General features: G+C 46.1%; 1 long non-coding RNA gene across 1 annotated transcript in view; it reads left to right on the top strand.

The window, feature by feature from the left end:
* Nucleotides 1-18002, top strand: part of LOC146072362 (uncharacterized) — a 62599-nt gene extending 44597 nt beyond the window's left edge. The window contains exons 2-6 of the long non-coding RNA XR_014473090.1: nt 3690-3731; nt 4681-4857; nt 11344-11385; nt 12335-12511; nt 17942-18002. This is a non-coding gene — a long non-coding RNA (uncharacterized LOC146072362). The remainder of the gene's footprint in view (nt 1-3689; nt 3732-4680; nt 4858-11343; nt 11386-12334; nt 12512-17941) is intronic.
* The last annotated feature ends 1438 nt before the right edge of the window (nt 18003-19440 follow it).

The following is a 19440-nucleotide window of genomic DNA, read 5'->3' as shown; positions in this document are numbered from 1 at the left end:
TGTGTTGTTTGGTGCTGTGTATACTAGGTGTAATATGCAGGGGCTGTGTATAATGTTGTTTGGTGCTATGTATACTATGTGTAATTTTGGGGCTGTGTATAATGTTGTTTTGTGCTATGTATACTATGTGTAATTTTGGGGCTGTGTATAATGTAGTATTGTGCTGTGTATACTAGGTGTAATATGCAGGGGCTGTGTATAATGTAGTATTGTGCTGTGTATACTAGGTGTAATATGCAGGGGCAGTGTATAATGTAGTATTGTGCTGTGTATACTAGGTGTAATATGCAGGGGCAGTGTATAATGTAGTATTGTGCTGTGTATACTAGGTGTAATATGCAGGGGCTGTGTATAATGTAGTATTGTGCTGTGTATACTAGGTGTAATATGCAGGGGCTGTGTATAATGTTGTTTGGTGCTATGTATACTATGTGTAATTTTGGGGCTGTGTATAATGTAGTATTGTGCTGTGTATACTAGCTGTAATATGCAGGGGCTGTGTATAATGTTGTTTGGTGCTATGTATATTAGGTGTAACGGCAACAAAAAAATACACTCCTATTTATTCAATGTTTCGGGGATGTGCTCCCCTTCATAATACCCCATTCACACCAGAAATGCAGGGACAAACCCGGGAATTCAGTTCACGGGACAAGCAGGGACATTCCCGGGTTTGGACCCATTCACACCAGAAATGTCCCTGCATTTTCTGGTGTGAGAAGGGGGCGGGAAGGAGGCCGGCAGGAGGTGGGGAGGAGGCGGTCAGTCGGTGGGATGGCGGCGGGATGGCGGCGGAGGTGGGGAGAATACTCACCCCGGTTGCTGGTCCTCCGTGCAGGCCAGGGATCCACACAGGCGGCGGCGCATATGATGGGACAGGCTGCGGATGAAGATGACGCATCTCTCCGGCGTCCTCACTGCCACCGGAGAGCTGCGTCATCATCATCCACCGGCTGTCCCGTCATTTGCGCCTGCCGCCTGCATTAATTCCCGTCGGACAGGACACGGAGGACATGGCGACCCGGGTAAGTATACCCTCTACCTTTCACACCAGCCAGGTCCCTGGGTTGAACCTGGGAACAACCCTGGTACCTAGCCGGGTTAAAATTTGCCCTGTATTTTGTCCCGGGAACCTTTCTCACCAGCGCTAGTACCGGGTTGTTCCCGGACTCAACCTGGGAATTTAGGCTGGTGTGAATGGGGTATTAGGGGACATACAAACACAGAATCCCACACCAATGCATACAGATTTGTTTTTGCATTAGACAAAGACAGATAGATTTTACCTGCCATTGCAGGATGCACACCTGAGTGGCAATAAAAAGGTGGCCTTGGGCCGAGCTTGATACTCCTGCAAATGTGCGCAGCATTCATCTAACACCTGCAATCTCCCTGAAACTGATTTTCAAAAGTAGACTCTCGTTCCCTATTGTTGCCAGCTAACTTGAGGGGATGCTTTCCTCGCCTGTGGTCAGGGTGAGCATCTGCTAAGAGGTGGATTAGGAGAGTTAGAAGACCAATAGCTGCCAGTGGGAGTATTTGCTATTCACATGGAAGAGGCTCGGCGGTGTGCTCTGGACGGACAGGGACTTTCCAGAAGAAAAGCCATAAAAGTGCCAGTTTTAGCAAAGGGGAGTCCTTGTGATTTCGGAGTAGTTCCCATGATCACATTAAGCAAGTGACATCATTATCTCAGCACCTTGGGTGTAAGTAACTGGGATAACATGTGTGCATTGCAGAACTCATTCAATGCAGTGACCACAAACTACACAGCTAATGACATGCAGTTATTTCCACTTGCTTTAGTTAATATGGATGTTGTGCAGTTTTCTTGCACCAGTTCGCTCCTTCTTTGCAGCTTTGCTAAACATACCGTAAAAAGACTGGGGGTATATGTGTGGCACTGTGGGGGCATATCTGGCATTGGGGGCATACTTCGCACTGTGGGGGTATATGTGTGGCACTGTGGGGGCATATCTGGCATTGGGGGCATACTTCGCACTGTGGGGGCATATGTGTGGCACTGTGGGGGCATATCTGGCATTGGGGGCATACTTTGCACTGTGGGGGCATATGTGTGGCATTGTGGGGGCATATCTGGCACTGGGGGCATAACTAGCACTGTGGGGGCATATGTGTGGCACTGTGGGGGCATATCTGTGGCACTGTGGGGCATATGTGTGGCACTGGGGGCATACCTAGCACTGTGGGGGCATATCTGGCACTGGGGGCATAAAGTTTTGTCATGTAGCCACTCCCCCTTGTGTCATATGACCACGCCCATTTTTTGCCGCACGCCTTCCGCGCGCAGCACAGTACCACTAAGTCATTTTTTCTACTTGCACCACTGCATGCCAATAGAGCCTTGTGAACTGATACTGTATATATGTTGATTAAATATTATTCTGCTTGCATTATATTTATTAGATGCAGGGGCGGGCTGGGCCGGGGGGCAGGGTGCCATGTGCCCCCCGGGCCGCTCTAACAGGCACTGTTGCGGGCCGCCTCCTAGTTTACCTGCTAGTGTAAGGCAGCCCCCGCTACAGCTCCTACAGTATGCGTGTATATAATACATGCAGCGGGGGCTGCATGGCGCCGGGTGCCGGCGATCAGTAGGTGTCTTAGCGGCTGCTGGCGTGCCGCCTGCCGCTCCCGCACAGGCGAGTCAGCCGCGGCACGGGCGCCGCCATGACAGTCTCACTGTCACACTGCCCTTTCTTGATGGGCAGGCGGGCTGTCGTATGAGCGCGGGCTGAAGGGAGGGAGGGCGGGGGCGCGGCCTGGGACGGCATGTCAGTGGGAGGCAGGTTACTGTCTCTGCTTCTACAATATGCGTGTGACGTCACCACGTCACACGCTGGAGTGGCCAGAGAGGAGAGGAGCCGGGAACTGAAGCTGAGCAGGGAGGGAGCAGAAAAACAGTCTCTCACCCACAGTGACTTGTAAAGAACACAGGTGCGTTTTCATTAGCACCTATATAAATAAATATATTTAAAATAAGTATATATGTATATACTGAATATGTGTATATGTGTGTGTGTATATATATATAATATACACACACACACACACACACACACACACACACACATAGATCTCACAGTCTATAATATATATATATATATATATATATATATACACACACATACAAATGTAACTTCAGGTAAATACAGGTTTAACTTCCTACTTGATGTCGACTCGGATGACTCCAGAGGTAAGTATTCTCCACAAAGGATCACGAGAAGGTTTAGAATAATTTATTACAACCTTTCCAAGACGGAAGTATAGGAGATTACAAGTAAACAAATACAGTTTCAGAACAATAGATATGCACAGGAGCAATTCTTAACATTAGATCATAAATACAATACACAAGTAATTTTTTTATTAGGCCGGAACATGCACTTCTCCGCCGTCTCTCTCCGTCCACTAGGATTTCCTCAATTAAACATATGTAACACCTTACCGTATTTACTGAAACTGAGAGATGCAATTAATACAAACGTTTAGTGGCAATGGACAGGGCGTCTAGCAATGACTATTGCAATATCTTTGTTCAAGTTATTTAAGTTACTATCCACGTTCAATTAAAAGGTATCAAGTCTATTGCCACTCTATTATTGCGCAATAATATCCTAACTCCTCTAATGGAGATGTTTCTAAACTCAGCTAATTTACTCTACCTACAGGATTAGGTCCCAAGAACACCTTCTGGACCCTCTTAAACACAGGTAACTATAACATTTCTTTAAGGCAATCACAATTACAAGTGGTAATTCTTAACTTACACTCTAAAGTTACTATAAAGGAGCGCTCCGGATATAAGTTACTAACTTTGGTACCTGAGATAGTTCAATTCCTACTTTGCTCAGTCCCAATACAGAGCCAGTTCTGGATATATCTAAGTATGTGAGAGTTATTCACGGTGCACCGACTATGAGTTAATACTGTAGTTACAGAATTTCTGTTCGCTAAATATGGCCGGGATTATAGGACTCTAGCACGGTTGCCGGGCTCGGCTGCTGAAGTTGCTAGGCAACCGCCAAAGGTAGCTTATTCGGGTGAGGCTGACGTGAGTCTACTGTCCCTCTCGGTATATCCTTTAGGAGCTGTCCCTTGGTCCTGTATTAAGCTGCGTAGATGATGTTGAGGGTGTCCCCTGACGCTCCAACGTCGGGTTTAACCCTTTGTGTAACTACGGTGACGGGTGTCCCCTGACTGTCCTTAGTCGGGTTTAACCCTCTGTGTAACTACGGTTGCGGGTGTCCCCTGACCATCCAAAGCCGGGTTTAACCCTTACACAGTTTAACAGTAATGGAGCTGAATCTTTATTGCCTGACTCCAATGTAGCCCCTTGGTAATAGTGTCTGTGATCCTACAGGAGGGTAAGCTAAAAGCACTTTCCGAGCTGGAATACAAAGCTTAGCTTCACTGTCTTTCCCTAACCTGGCAGTCTCCCTTAGTACTGCAGCGACTGACAGGGAGACTCTGTCATTGTCCCTGAAGGACTCCCCTCTCTTGCTGATAGGCTGCCTGGGAGGGGTTGAGCTGGGGGCCGTCTATGGCTAATCACTGTTGAGCTGCTGGGTGTATGGTGGGGGTGGCCCTGGGAGGTGTATAGTTGTAATATGGGCAGGAGTAACACTCACCGCGCCCCTTCTTTGCTGTTCTCCACTGCAGGGCCTGGTCAGTATCCGCCCTGGTCACACCTCTTCGCCGCCTCTCCGGATGACGCTGCGGCCCGCCTCTCCGTGACGCTGCCGCCCACCTCCGGAACTCGCCGCCTGGATGATGGAGGACGTCTCTCAGCACTCGTCGGAAACAGCCGGAGTCCCCTCACGATGCGTCTGACTCCCGGTAAGACCGTCAGCACCGCTATCCACTCGCATCTATGCTGCGCAGCTCTGCCAGGCTTTCCTCTCCCTCAGGGACTTCACTTCAGCCGTTAACGGCTGTGCCTTTTATAACTTTCCTCTCGCGCTGGCACTGTTTCCCGCTCCGCTCACGCGCCCCATAGCTTTATTTAAAGTGTCTGTTCATCACCAGGGTTCTCCCCAGTCTCCCCTGTAATCAGGAATATGGGGGCAGACTGCTCCTATAAAGTCTATGGGGGATTCCCTTTTTGCCCGATCTCTGCACGGGCTTACTAAGTTTAAGTTCACAGGGCTTATAGAAATAAGTCTTCACCCCCTCTGAGCGGGGCACTTGCATTTGTCCTGTGATCTCTCTCTCCCTCTCTGGCATAGTCCAATCTCCTCTGGTGGGGGAGTACAGTTTACACGTGCACAAGTCATTATTATGCTTTTTAGGAAAGTCTCAGTTGCCTTCCATTGAAGGAGTATATATCTAATAACATAGTATATAATGTCCCCTATGGGGATGGCACATATTACCAACAGAAACTGTATCTTGTATTAAGAACCTGTAGCATGGCATCATATGCCTGATAAACCGACGTGGGCATTACATATTCCCCCGCTGAAACTTGCTGGTCCTCCAGCACCATGTTAACACAACAATCATGACTTATAAAGGTTACATGTAGTACAGTTAATCACGGTACCTCCAGGGTAGAACTCCCCGGGTGGTTCTGGTGGACCTTCTAAGCTTAAGTGATTCGTCAGCTGTCTGCTCATCCAGGCCTCCCATCTGATCCGCCTCGGGTCCAGAGGACAAGACAGCGGACTCGCCCAGGGGAGCAACAAATTCCCCACCTGGACATACATGAGCAGTTTCAATCACAGAATTTATGCGGGTGTTGGGGGAAGTTACAACCCGACCCCCATAGATGGGCCAGAACATTTGCAGCATCTTATTAAAGAATTGCTGATCATCAGTCTCTCCTGGAGGATTCGGGCTCCCACTTGTCTCTGGTGGAACTCTCGGCGACTCGGACTGATAGCATCTCTTAAGTTGGTTCCGATGAACGTTCCTGGCCACAGTTTCGCCTTCTTTGAGCACTTGATAGACATCTACATTGATGCTGGAATTGTCGATGACTCGATACGGGGTTCTTTCCCAGAAGGAATCCAGTTTGCTATGGCGTTGATTATTCCTTTTCCATACAAGGTCGCCTACATTTAGCGGTTCAGCTTTGGCGGTTTCATTGTAACCCTTGGTCTGCCGATGTTGAGCTTGTTTAGTCGACCGCTCCACGATGTCGTAGGCCGCCTGTAATCTCCTTTGGTGCTCCTGTACCCAATTACTCGGTGGCAGTCTCTCTGGGCTGACCTCGGAAGGGACATCTAGTTCAAGATCGGCGGGTAATCTCCCCTGCCTTCCGAAGAGCAAATAATAAGGAGTGAATCCGGTGGTGCTGTGTTCCGTCTGGTTGTAAATAAAGGTGATTTCCGGTAACAAGATGGGCCAGTTATTTCTTTCCGCCTCGGGTATCGCTCTTAAGATATTGATCAAGGATCGATTCATTCTCTCGCAGGCTCCATTCCCCTGCGGGTGGTAGGCTGTAGTGCGTAATTTTTTGCATCCATACAGACGGCACAGTTCCTGAAAGAGTCTAGATTCAAACGCTGGCCCTTGATCGGTTAGGATCCTTTTGGGGTACCCATAGGGTCACACGAACGCCCTCCACACAATCTCAGCTGTGGTGCTGGCCGATAGGTTCTTAACAGGTAAGGCCACGGCATACTTGGAGAAGTGGTCGATGATAGTGACAGCATATTGGTATCCACTGGAACTGGGCTCAAGTTTCACGTGGTCAATGGAGATGAGCTCCAAGGGCTGATGGCTGACAATGGAGTGCAAAGGGGCCTTTTGTGTCCTGGACGGGTGCTTCTTTATCGCGCAGGCGGAACATCGCTGACACCACTCCTCTATGTCTTGCTTCATGCCCACCCAATAGAACCGCTGGCGAATAGTGGTTTCCATTTTGTCAGTACTGAAATGTCCAGAACAATCGTGGTATGCACGAAGAACAACATCTCGTTGCCGGCAAGGGATAAGAATCTGTGTGATGGGCAGGTGAGTCTTAGGATGAACAGTGGATCGGATTAACAGACCTCTCCGGAAGTGAATTTTATCCCGCTGTCTCCACAACTGGATCAGCTCAGGCTCAGCTTGCTGACGTTCCTCCTTATTCCAAACTCGCCTAGAGGATAACAGGTTTTGTAACTCCTGGAACACGGAGCTGTCTTGCTGTATCTGTTCCCATTTAGACTCTGCAGCGGTATCGTCGAGAGTGATCTCATTGCTAGTGCAGATCAGTTGGGGCCGAGACCGGGGCTCATGTTTGCAGGCGAGTAGGGCATAGAAGGCCGGCATCTCTAGATCCTCCCATGCATCCGCCTCATTTTCCTCCAGGCTTTCCTCATTAGGCATCCGGGATAGGGCATCGGCATTGCTGTTACTTTTTCCACTCCGATACTTAATGGTGAAGTTATAGTTGGCCAATCTTGAGTACCACCGTTGCTCTAACGCTCCCAATTGTGCGGTGGAAAGGTGAGCGACGGGATTGTTATCGGTATATGCCACGAATGGGGTGGAGAACAAATAGTTCTTGAATTTCTCCGTCACAGCCCACACCAATGCCAGTAACTCTAATTTGAAAGCGCTGTAATTAGCGTCGTTTCTTTCTGTTTTTTTTAGACTTCTGCTTGCACAGGCAATGATGCGCTCTTGACCATGTTGTCGCTGGGACAAAACCGCTCCTAACCCCAAGTAACTTGCGTCCGTGTACAGGAGGAAAGGCTGATTAAAGTCTGGATACGCCAACACGGGCGTTTTAGTCATAAGCTCCTTCAATGTGTCGAAAGCCTTCTGTTGCCGCTCGGTCCACTGAATCGCAAGATGTTTGCTGGTATGTTTCTTGTCGATTCCGCGTAGCAGTTCGTGAATGGGGTTCACCACTTGAGCAAAGTTTTGTACGAATCTGCGGTAATACCCCACAAATCCGAGGAAGCTCCGTACTTCCCTCACATTGGTGGGTACGGGCCAACTTTTGATAGCTTCAATTTTTTCTGGGTCAGGAACCACGCCAGCAGCACTAACAACATGTCCCAGATATTTGACACTTTCCTTCAATAGATGGCACTTGGCGGGTTTGACTTTCAATCCGTACTCGGCCAGGCATTTAAAAACTTCGTCTAGGTGTGCTAGATGTTCATGGTAGGTTTCGGAAAAGATTATGATATCGTCCAAATAGAGTAATACCATATCAAAGTTTCTGTAGCCTAGACAATGTTCCATTGCTCTTTGGAACGTTCCGGGGGCATTGCATAGACCAAAGGGCATGCGATCGAACTCATAGAGTCCCATAGGCGTGGTGAAAGCCGTTTTTTCTCTATCTTCCTCAGCCATCTGTATTTGCCAGTACCCCGATGTGAGGTCAAGTGTCGAAAAGTATGTGGCGGCTTTCAAGGCAGTGAGGGCCTCTTCAATGCGCGGCAAGGGGTAGGCGTCTTTGTGCGTGATCTGATTAAGTTTACGGTAATCTATACAAAAGCGCAGGTTCCCATCTTTCTTTTTGACAATTACGATCGGTGCCGCCCACGGGCTGTGGCTTTCGTGCACCACCCCTGAGGCCTTCATCTCCTCCAACAACTTCCGAACGGGTTGGTACAGAGCAGGTGCAATGGGGCGATATCTCTCTTTAATGGGAGCAGCATCCCCGGTGGGTATATGGTGCCGAACAGTTTCCACTTTCCCAAAGTCGGCTGAATGCTTGCTGAAAGTGGCTGCATTTTCCCTGATGACTCTCAGTATGCCTTCCTTGAGTTCCTCAGGGGTCCGTTCCTCCCCTATATGAATTTCCTTCCACCACGGTTGTTCTGTTACTCTGGTGGCTGCGTCTTCTTCGGCCTGCATTAGGTTCAAGGTTACGGAGTCGTAGATGTCTGGAAAGTCAACCCAGGATAATTGGGCAAGGGTATAATTCCGATGAAGTCTTATGACGTAATCGTGGGGATTCAGAATCCGCACGGGGACTCGGCCATCTGTCACCGTCACCAGAGCCCTAGCGATGATGATATCCGTTCGACTGGGCACAGCACAGGGTTCTACAATAGCATCATAGGGTCTTCCCGAGGGACCACACCTTGCTTTGCCCCAAATAACAGTCTCGGAATTTGGCCGGAGAATGATAGCTTTTGGATCGGTGGTCTTGACTTTTCCCACATTTCCTTCTGCATTCAAAAAGCTTCGCTGCGCCTGGAGGACTCTGATTACTCTCTGCAGGGGTGGCTTTAATGGTTGTGGTACTTGTCGGACTTTAAAGGTTAAAGCTTCAATAAGTGCCTCTGGGCAGTGCGCCAAAATGTTCATGCCGATGATGACGTCTGGAACGGTGGAATCGGCGACGTCCGTAATGATGAACCCCTGCTTGGAGAGGATGGCTGGTCCTACTTGAAATTCAAATTCACAATAGCCAGTGCATGTGATGTCGAGGCCATTTCCTGCCAACAGTCTCAGCCAGGTTGGGGGCGGTGGTGCAGGGTGACTTAATCCCCAGAAATGTCGATACGTTTCCCTCTGAATGGTGGATACCTGAGAGCCGGTATCGAGTGTAGCAGAAAACGGTATGCCCCCAATTTTGACTGATATGGTGGGGCAGGGTCCAATATACTGTTCACACCAGCCCTGGGGTTTGTGGCCTATTGTAGGGGTGGGCCCCGAGGGTCGGCCTCCATCCTCGGGGTTGGCACGTTTAAACTCTCCTCTTCCCTGCAGAATCTTTCGACGTGTCCTGCCCGGCCGCATCTCCGACAGATCGGTCTGCCCTGCGAGTCAAACTGGTCAGAAGCTCGTCTTCCCTGGCCTTGGCCATTGCCCTGCCACTCACTTCGGGGTCGTCTGGGCCCGGAGCGCCAATTACCCTCGGTTCTCCCTGAGGACCCTTTATTGGCCAGTCTCTGCATATCCCTCCTCATGTGGGCCATCTCAGAGGATAACTCTTCTAGCTGTCCTCGGAGATCAGGGGCGGGGGCTTGCCCATACTGAGCAGCTGGGAGCATCTTTCGGGCACGCCCAGTCGATTCTAGGTGCGCGCCCTCCTCGCTGGCAACCCTTTCCTGATAGCCAGGGAGTTCGGGGAAGGACAAGTCTGCTTTTGGAATGGTTCCGATTAACTTAATGGCCTCTTCTTTGAAATCTAAGAAGGAGACCCCCACCTTCTGCAGTCGTAGCAGTTTCAACTGAGATTTGATATTGCCACAATGAACTCCTTCAATGAGGCGGCTTATCAGTGTGTTGTCCACGTCTAAGATCTCTGTACTATTGACGGCATTAATGTCCTGGTAGGCCTCTAGTACACCTAAGGCAAAATCCCGTAAGCTCTCCGTGGGCTTCTGTCTTCTCGCGTAGAACCTGGACTTTAGTTCAGATAATGGCGTGATCTCGAACGTGGTAGACAACCTCCTGAACACGTGCTCCGCGGTTTCTTTCTCGGTTTCTGGCCAAGACAACACTTCCCGTAAAGCTTCTCCTTTCAATTGTCCCATTACAATTTCGACATGTTGTTGTGTCGTGAGTGTATAAATCTTAAGTATGGATCGCATTTTATTCCTAAAGTCCGTAAATGTAGCGGTCTCCTTTCTTGGGCTTTCCCCAGAATAGGTAGGTAACCAAGGGGTTCCAAAGTAGTACGGCATGGTGACTGTACTTCCACCTGTTGCACCGCCTTGACCAAACGCAGGGTCAGCTAGAGGGCCAGCCATGACTGGACCAGGTATAGGATCTGACGAGGAGCTGGCCACCACCGGTGGTTCTTGTTGTCCTTGGCTCCCAGATGCCTTTTCTCTCTGTGCTTCTTCATCCGCCATTTTCCCGGTCGGATCCTGTTCGTGTGACGCCAAATGTAACTTCAGGTAAATACAGGTTTAACTTCCTACTTGATGTCGACTCGGATGACTCCAGAGGTAAGTATTCTCCACAAAGGATCACGAGAAGGTTTAGAATAATTTATTACAACCTTTCCAAGACGGAAGTATAGGAGATTACAAGTAAACAAATACAGTTTCAGAACAATAGATATGCACAGGAGCAATTCTTAACATTAGATCATAAATACAATACACAAGTAATTTTTTTATTAGGCCGGAACATGCACTTCTCCGCCGTCTCTCTCCGTCCACTAGGATTTCCTCAATTAAACATATGTAACACCTTACCGTATTTACTGAAACTGAGAGATGCAATTAATACAAACGTTTAGTGGCAATGGACAGGGCGTCTAGCAATGACTATTGCAATATCTTTGTTCAAGTTATTTAAGTTACTATCCACGTTCAATTAAAAGGTATCAAGTCTATTGCCACTCTATTATTGCGCAATAATATCCTAACTCCTCTAATGGAGATGTTTCTAAACTCAGCTAATTTACTCTACCTACAGGATTAGGTCCCAAGAACACCTTCTGGACCCTCTTAAACACAGGTAACTATAACATTTCTTTAAGGCAATCACAATTACAAGTGGTAATTCTTAACTTACACTCTAAAGTTACTATAAAGGAGCGCTCCGGATATAAGTTACTAACTTTGGTACCTGAGATAGTTCAATTCCTACTTTGCTCAGTCCCAATACAGAGCCAGTTCTGGATATATCTAAGTATGTGAGAGTTATTCACGGTGCACCGACTATGAGTTAATACTGTAGTTACAGAATTTCTGTTCGCTAAATATGGCCGAGATTATAGGACTCTAACACAGTTGCCGGGCTCTGCTGCTGAAGTTGCTAGGCAACCGCCAAAGGTAGCTTATTCGGGTGAGGCTGACGTGAGTCTACTGTCCCTCTCGGTATATCCTTTAGGAGCTGTCCCTTGGTCCTGTATTAAGCTGCGTAGATGATGTTGAGGGTGTCCCCTGACGCTCCAACGTCGGGTTTAACCCTTTGTGTAACTACGGTGACGGGTGTCCCCTGACTGTCCTTAGTCGGGTTTAACCCTCTGTGTAACTACGGTTGCGGGTGTCCCCTGACCATCCAAAGCCGGGTTTAACCCTTACACAGTTTAACAGTAATGGAGCTGAATCTTTATTGCCTGACTCCAATGTAGCCCCTTGGTAATAGTGTCTGTGATCCTACAGGAGGGTAAGCTAAAAGCACTTTCCGAGCTGGAATACAAAGCTTAGCTTCACTGTCTTTCCCTAACCTGGCAGTCTCCCTTAGTACTGCAGCGACTGACAGGGAGACTCTGTCATTGTCCCTGAAGGACTCCCCTCTCTTGCTGATAGGCTGCCTGGGAGGGGTTGAGCTGGGGGCCGTCTATGGCTAATCACTGTTGAGCTGCTGGGTGTATGGTGGGGGTGGCCCTGGGAGGTGTATAGTTGTAATATGGGCAGGAGTAACACTCACCGCGCCCCTTCTTTGCTGTTCTCCACTGCAGGGCCTGGTCAGTATCCGCCCTGGTCACACCTCATCGCCGCCTCTCCGGATGACGCTGCGGCCCGCCTCTCCGTGACGCTGCCGCCCACCTCCGGAACTCGCCGCCTGGATGATGGAGGACGTCTCTCAGCACTCGTCGGAAACAGCCGGAGTCCCCTCACGATGCGTCTGACTCCCGGTAAGACCGTCAGCACCGCTATCCACTCGCATCTATGCTGCGCAGCTCTGCCAGGCTTTCCTCTCCCTCAGGGACTTCACTTCAGCCGTTAACGGCTGTGCCTTTTATAACTTTCCTCTCGCGCTGGCACTGTTTCCCGCTCCGCTCACGCGCCCCATAGCTTTATTTAAAGTGTCTGTTCATCACCAGGGTTCTCCCCAGTCTCCCCTGTAATCAGGAATATGGGGGCAGACTGCTCCTATAAAGTCTATGGGGGATTCCCTTTTTGCCCGATCTCTGCACGGGCTTACTAAGTTTAAGTTCACAGGGCTTATAGAAATAAGTCTTCACCCCCTCTGAGCGGGGCACTTGCATTTGTCCTGTGATCTCTCTCTCCCTCTCTGGCATAGTCCAATCTCCTCTGGTGGGGGAGTACAGTTTACACGTGCACAAGTCATTATTATGCTTTTTAGGAAAGTCTCAGTTGCCTTCCATTGAAGGAGTATATATCTAATAACATAGTATATAATGTCCCCTATGGGGATGGCACATATTACCAACAGAAACTGTATCTTGTATTAAGAACCTGTAGCATGGCATCATATGCCTGATAAACCGACGTGGGCATTACACATACATCTCACAGTCTATTTGTATATATGTATATATGTATATGTGTGTATGTGTTTGTCGGGTTGATCCTATTAACCCTGAAGGTTGCGGATGATTTGCCGAGTGCGAATCATCACGACACCGGGTGCACTTTGGGCAGGCTGAATTCGCTGAAAAATACTCGCACCTCCTTAGGGGTGTGAGTAAATTTCAGTGAATTCGGCACTGCGAAAGGTGCGAGTTAGGGTTAATTCGGGTGCCGTTTTCAGCGTGAAAACGGCAAATGAACGGCAACTCGCACCCTTCGGGGTTAATAGGATTGACCCATTATATATATATATATATATATATATATATATATATATATATATACTGTATATATATATATATACGCGACAACACCCACTGTTTATCCCAAATGGGCTGTGGGATTGAAAGGCGGCACTCCACAGGCTTAGAAAAAAATCAATTTATATATGTGCAAAAAAGTGAAACCTTAGGACAATGTTTCAAGACCAATGCAGTCTTTTCATCAGGTCCAGTCACATGAATGATGAGTGCATTTGCACTCATCATTCATGTAACTGTGGTTTCACAAATCCGTGGAGTGCCGCTGTTCATTATCGGGGAGCAAAATTTATAGTTACGCCACTGACCGCGGCTACAGGAACATGGCCGCCTCCTGCATGAGGACATGCTCACCAGCATGGGATGCGCAAGTCCCGGCCGGATTCCTGGCTTTGGTCTGCACACTACAGTGTGGCCGCGGCAGACGCCATGTGATGTCATGACGCCGTCACTGCTGCCCCACTCGTGCGACACATACTCGGAGGACGCAGGGGCGGCACCGTAAAGTAAAGGCAAAGAGGGCAGAGGGAGCCGCAGCAGTAGAGCACTGACCCGGGCCTATGAAATGCAGGTGTCCTGTAACTATGTATTGAGTGTTATAATGGGGGCCGGGGAGCTGCCTGTGGTGTCCTCGTATAATTATACAGGGGGAGCAGCCTGTGATGTCCTGCCAAGACCCCACAGGCTGCTCCCCCTGTATAATTATACCAGGACAGTCTTGGTCTAATTATACAGGGGGAGCAGCCTGTGGTGACCTGCCATAATTATACAGGGGGAGCAGCCTGTGATGTCCTGCCAGGAAACCACAGGCTGCTCCCCCTGTATAATTATACCAGGACAGTCTTGGTATAATTATACAAAGGGAGCAGCCTGTGGTGTCCTCGTATAATTATACAGGGGGAGCAGCCTGTGGTGTCCTCGTATAATTATACAGGGGGAGCAGCCTGTGGTGTCCTGCCAAGACCCCACAGGCTGCTCCTCCTGTGTAATTATACCAGGACAGTCTTGGTGTAATTCTACAGGGGGAGCAGCCTGTGGTGTTCTGCCAGGACACCACAGGCTGCTCCCCCTGTATAATTATACCATGGCAGTCTTGGTATAATTATACAGGGGGAGCAGCCTGTGGTGTCCTGATATAGTTATACAGAGGGAGCAGCCTGTGGTGTCCTGGTATAATTATACAGGAGGAAAAGCCTGTGGTGTCCTGTCAGGACACCACAGTCTGCTCCCCCTGTATAATTATACCAGGACAGTCTTGGTATAATTATACAGGGGAAGCAGCCGGTGGTGTTCTGGTATAATTATACAGAGGGAGCAGCCTGTGGTGTCTGTTCAGTTTATGCAGAGGAGCAGCCTGTGGTGTCTTCTTGTTATTATGCGGGGGAGCAGCCTGTGATGTAAGGTATAATTATGCAGGGGGAGCAGCCTGTGGTGTCCTGGTATAATTATACAGAGGGAGCAGCCTGTGGTGTACTATTCTGTTATTTGAATATAAGGGGGCAGCCTGTAGTGTCCTGTTATTGTTCCTATACTGAGGAGCAGCCTGCGGTGTCCTGATATTATACAGGGGAGCAGTCTGTGGTGTCCTGTTATTATACAGACCGAGCAGCCTGTGCTGTCCTGTTATTATACAGGGGGAGCAGTTTGTGCTGTCCTGTTATTATACAGGGGGAGCAGTTTGTGCTGTCCTGTTATTATACAGGGGGAGCAGCCTGTGCTGTCCTGTTATTATACAGGGAAAGCAGCCTGTGGACTCATTAAAATGGAGGTTTTTCGGTAAAAAAAATATGTATTAATAAAAAAAGATAATAACACCACGACTCTGGTGTCCTGTTATTATACAGGGGGAGCAGCCTGTCGTGGTGTTATTATCTTTTTTTATTAATACATATTTTTTTACCGAAAAACCTCCATTTTAATGATGCGCTGTTACTTATGGGCCAGTGCTCTGGACTTGCCCCCCAGGCTAAAAGTTGCCAGCCAGCCCCTGATTAGGTGCCACAAGTGGTTCACAGTGCCATACATACTGCTCACATTAGAACAATACAGAATTCATAGAACTTAATATTAGAGTAACTTAAAAACTAACAATTAGTACCACAATTCTCAGTACACAATACAGCTGATTTGATTGGAAGCCGTGGAGTAGTTGGCATACCACACCACAGACTCTGGTCATAGCCAGTCTAAGAGTGCGCCCACAGCCACACCGCAGACTCTGGTATGACCAGAGTCTGCAGTGTGGCTGTGGGCGCACTCATAGAGAAGAAACTTCATATATAAAAGTCATCACAGAGAATTCTGAGGAAGCTGCTGACCTATTCAGGAGAGGCGGGGAAACGCGGTAATCCTATCCAGACGCTGGCCATAGTTCACCCTGCTGCCCGGGTCACGTCTTCTCCGGATAAGGCTGTACCACTGGAAATATTAAACAGCCGGGAGAGGACCTGAGGACAGTGACTGCAGGAAAGGACTTTTCTCTTAATGTGGAGCTACACTTGCAAGCATTACTAATTTTGTTTTATTCTATGCAAAATGATGGCAAAATAGACTAAAGGCTACAGATCTTGGTGGCTATAAAAGCCTAAATATGTGGGATATAACAACTCCCGTTAAAGGACATTAAAAATACCTTTTCCCATTCAAGGCAACGAACTAAAAGCTAAAAAAGTGTTGAACTGTGAGAGAGTTCAGGAACATGAAATACACTTGCGAATGTATTATAATTAACCATCCATTCACCTGGGGTTGGATATCATGATGCTGGATTATTTATACCATTCATTTTTTACATATATTTTTATATGGCTGTGAGAGAGCTTCTGTTTTATTAATTGCACATTTTAAAATTGATTTAATACCGGCCGGTACACATGAATTATTGAAATATTGTGTGATGATAATTTTTATTGTATTATTATTTAATTCATTGAATTAATAAATGTATTACTTTCAATAGCGCTGCTTTCTATTTTTTTCTTGTCTTTTCTATACCCAAGGGGATAAGTACCCCTAACTAGCAGCTGCACATTGGAAGTAATAGTGAATTTGCGCTGAGTCCATCCCTATTTCCCTTCTCCAAGGATTTTATAATCTAGGGCATGGGTCCTCAAACTGCGGCCCTCCAGATGTTGTGAAACTACAAATCCCAGCATACCTTGCCAGAGTTTTAACACTCCCTTATAGCAAAAATGTGGCAAGGCATGCTGGGATTTGTAGTTTCACAACATCTGGAGGGCCACAGTTTGAGGACCCATGATCTAGGGTAAGGAAAAAGACAGAAAGGTGACAAGAGGGACTATTGATGTTATTTTCTAAGAGGATCCGGCTGCCACTTCTGTATATAACTTCAGGGAGAACCAGAAAAGCAAAATCCTGGGTTATCCTGACTTCCTCTCCCATGCTTTATAACAGACAGACATACGGAGAGTGATAAACTACCAACCAATTATCTTCCAACTGCCATGTTACATGCTGTGTTTGAAACAAGACGGTTAGGAGCTGGTTGATTGGTAGTCTATCACTCTTCACTTTATTTGATGCCTGATAAGGCACATAAAATTGCATATTGTTATAAGGCCATGGTCATATGTCCCACCTGTCCCAATTACAGTGAGATAGTCCCTCTTATTGGACACTGTCCCACTGTCTGTGGGTCTCAGTGTCCCATAGGTGGGGGTGGGGGGGTAGGTTGGGAGAGTCGGTGATCACTGCTGGTCTGCATCATGCCCCCAAAATATAATAAAAATGGGGGTTGCATCACTAGACCACACCCCCTCCACACAATGCTCTACCCACCCATCCCAAGGCCCTACCACTATTGAAGCAGTGGATCGTGTTTTCCCAGCCAGGAAAGTTGGGTGATATGCCATTTCCTTAAATGTCATGTTATCTATAAGTTACAAAGCTAGGACAAATATCTTACAAAACTAATACTCACTCACATTGCAAAAGTGTTTATCATTATATATATATATATATATATATATATATATATATATATATATATATATATATATATATATATATATATGCCCAGTATCTGTGTGACTCTAAAACAAGCTTTTGAGCTGGCTTACTAGTATAAAATAAAGACTTATAATAAAAAATAGTGTTGCTATTATGTCTAGTTTATCACATTGTGCAATTAATAATAGTGTGATTATTATATATCCCTTTTATATGAAATCTATATAGACAAAGTTCATTACTAATTTCATCTTTTTTATCCCACTGAAAAACCTAAAATGAACTAGTTTTATCATGTATAAAAAGATAGTTCTGTTAAGAAATGTATTTTATTTCAAAACTATGGAATGTTTAATGTAATTTGCATTAGTAAACTGCAGTCATAAAACGGCATGTTATACCTTTACATTAAATTTGAAACATATCTCACATTTAAATATTTTATACTATTTTATATATAGATCACTTGTCACTTCACCCGCTTAGTATTCACATTTACATTTCTTCTGAACTTCCCCACAGATACCCTAAGGCAGCATACCTGGCAAATGTGCAGATCTTTTACCCTCAAGTGACAAATGGGCATTAAAGACTTCATTTTTGAGAATCTTATACTCCTGCTTAATGGAAATAGAATAAGCATCAGTTTGGCAAATGTATTCATTTATTTGATGTTTTGCAAGATATAGGTTTAAAAACTGCATTAATACTAACTTATGGGTAATTGGATTTACATTATACAGTAGATTCCTCATTATAGTATTCTTTAAGTATAAATGTGGCAAACACTTACTGTATATAGGGTTTCCATGTAACATGGCAGTTATGAGCTGATCGTTGAGTACTTTGGGCCTGATTCAGGTTGGATCAGCATGGACCGAATTGGTCCAGTGAATATCCATTGCATCAGCCAACCCTCCCATACTGTCTATATTCATTTATAGAAGGAGATACTGTATGGTATGTACCCCTTTTAACTCCCCATCTATAATGATAGCTCTTGTTGACTGCATGGACATTACAAAAGGAATTCAATGGTCTATTTTTAAGAAAAGGGGTTATCTCTCTGTGCCGGGGTGCTGTGGTGTCATCTGACATTTATAATGTACTAATTATACAAATATTGTTTACACACATCATAATGTCTGTCTTTTACTATACTTTTATTCACCTCATCCATAAATGTATATTCCCCGTGGTTCTAACCCTATCGTATTTCTATGTGTTGGTAGAAATCTCACTGTGTTTTTTCTTGTTTATATAATTAAATTCTAAACTTTATGATATGCATTATTCCCATGTTAAATAATATCGATCAAAAATAACGAGCACATGGCACAATAAAATAGATTAAACATAATTTAGAGAACATCTTTTTATATAAGATTTGTTCAATGAAGTGTTGCTGCTTGAGGGTGTAATTCACAGATTAAAAACAGTACAGTTTGATATGTTAGACAAATATTAGAGCAATTCTCAATGAAAGAGTAAATAAGCAACATGCAATTTAATAAAGAGTGTACTGACACTTCATTTTTATTATTACATTTTTTATGTGACAGTTTTATTCTTCGCTTTTTTCAATTGATATTGTGTAATATAAAAGGTTCACAGTTATCATATAAAAAATTAAAGAGTTAACACTTGTGAGTGGAATACTCCTGAGATACTAATAGCTTGAGATACTACAATAAGGGTTAGTTAGCAATATCAACAAAGTACTGGTAAGGAGTTTTTTTCTGTTAATGGTGTTGGAATTTTTAGGGTGGGACCAATCTATCTTAAGTACAAACTCTTTAGCCCAGTGCTGACAAGATACAGACACGGATAGGATGGCAAGACTTTAATGAAAAGGCTTTAGTACACTCATAGTTTAATCAAAGAAGCAAGGCAGGAACAAGGAGGATTTACCAGGAACCAGGGAGCTTGAGAAAATTTGCAGGTACATCATGACAGCAAGAAGGCCCTAAATAAAACACTGAATGTTGAGTTGGTTCCTTAAATAGGATATTGGCTGTCTG

Source organism: Crinia signifera, chromosome 4, assembly GCF_055691185.1.
Source record: "Crinia signifera chromosome 4, ASM5569118v1, whole genome shotgun sequence".
Lineage (NCBI taxonomy): Eukaryota > Metazoa > Chordata > Amphibia > Anura > Myobatrachidae > Crinia > Crinia signifera.
Note: the sequence above shows the minus strand (reverse complement) of the source record. Positions and strands in the feature narration are given on the sequence as shown.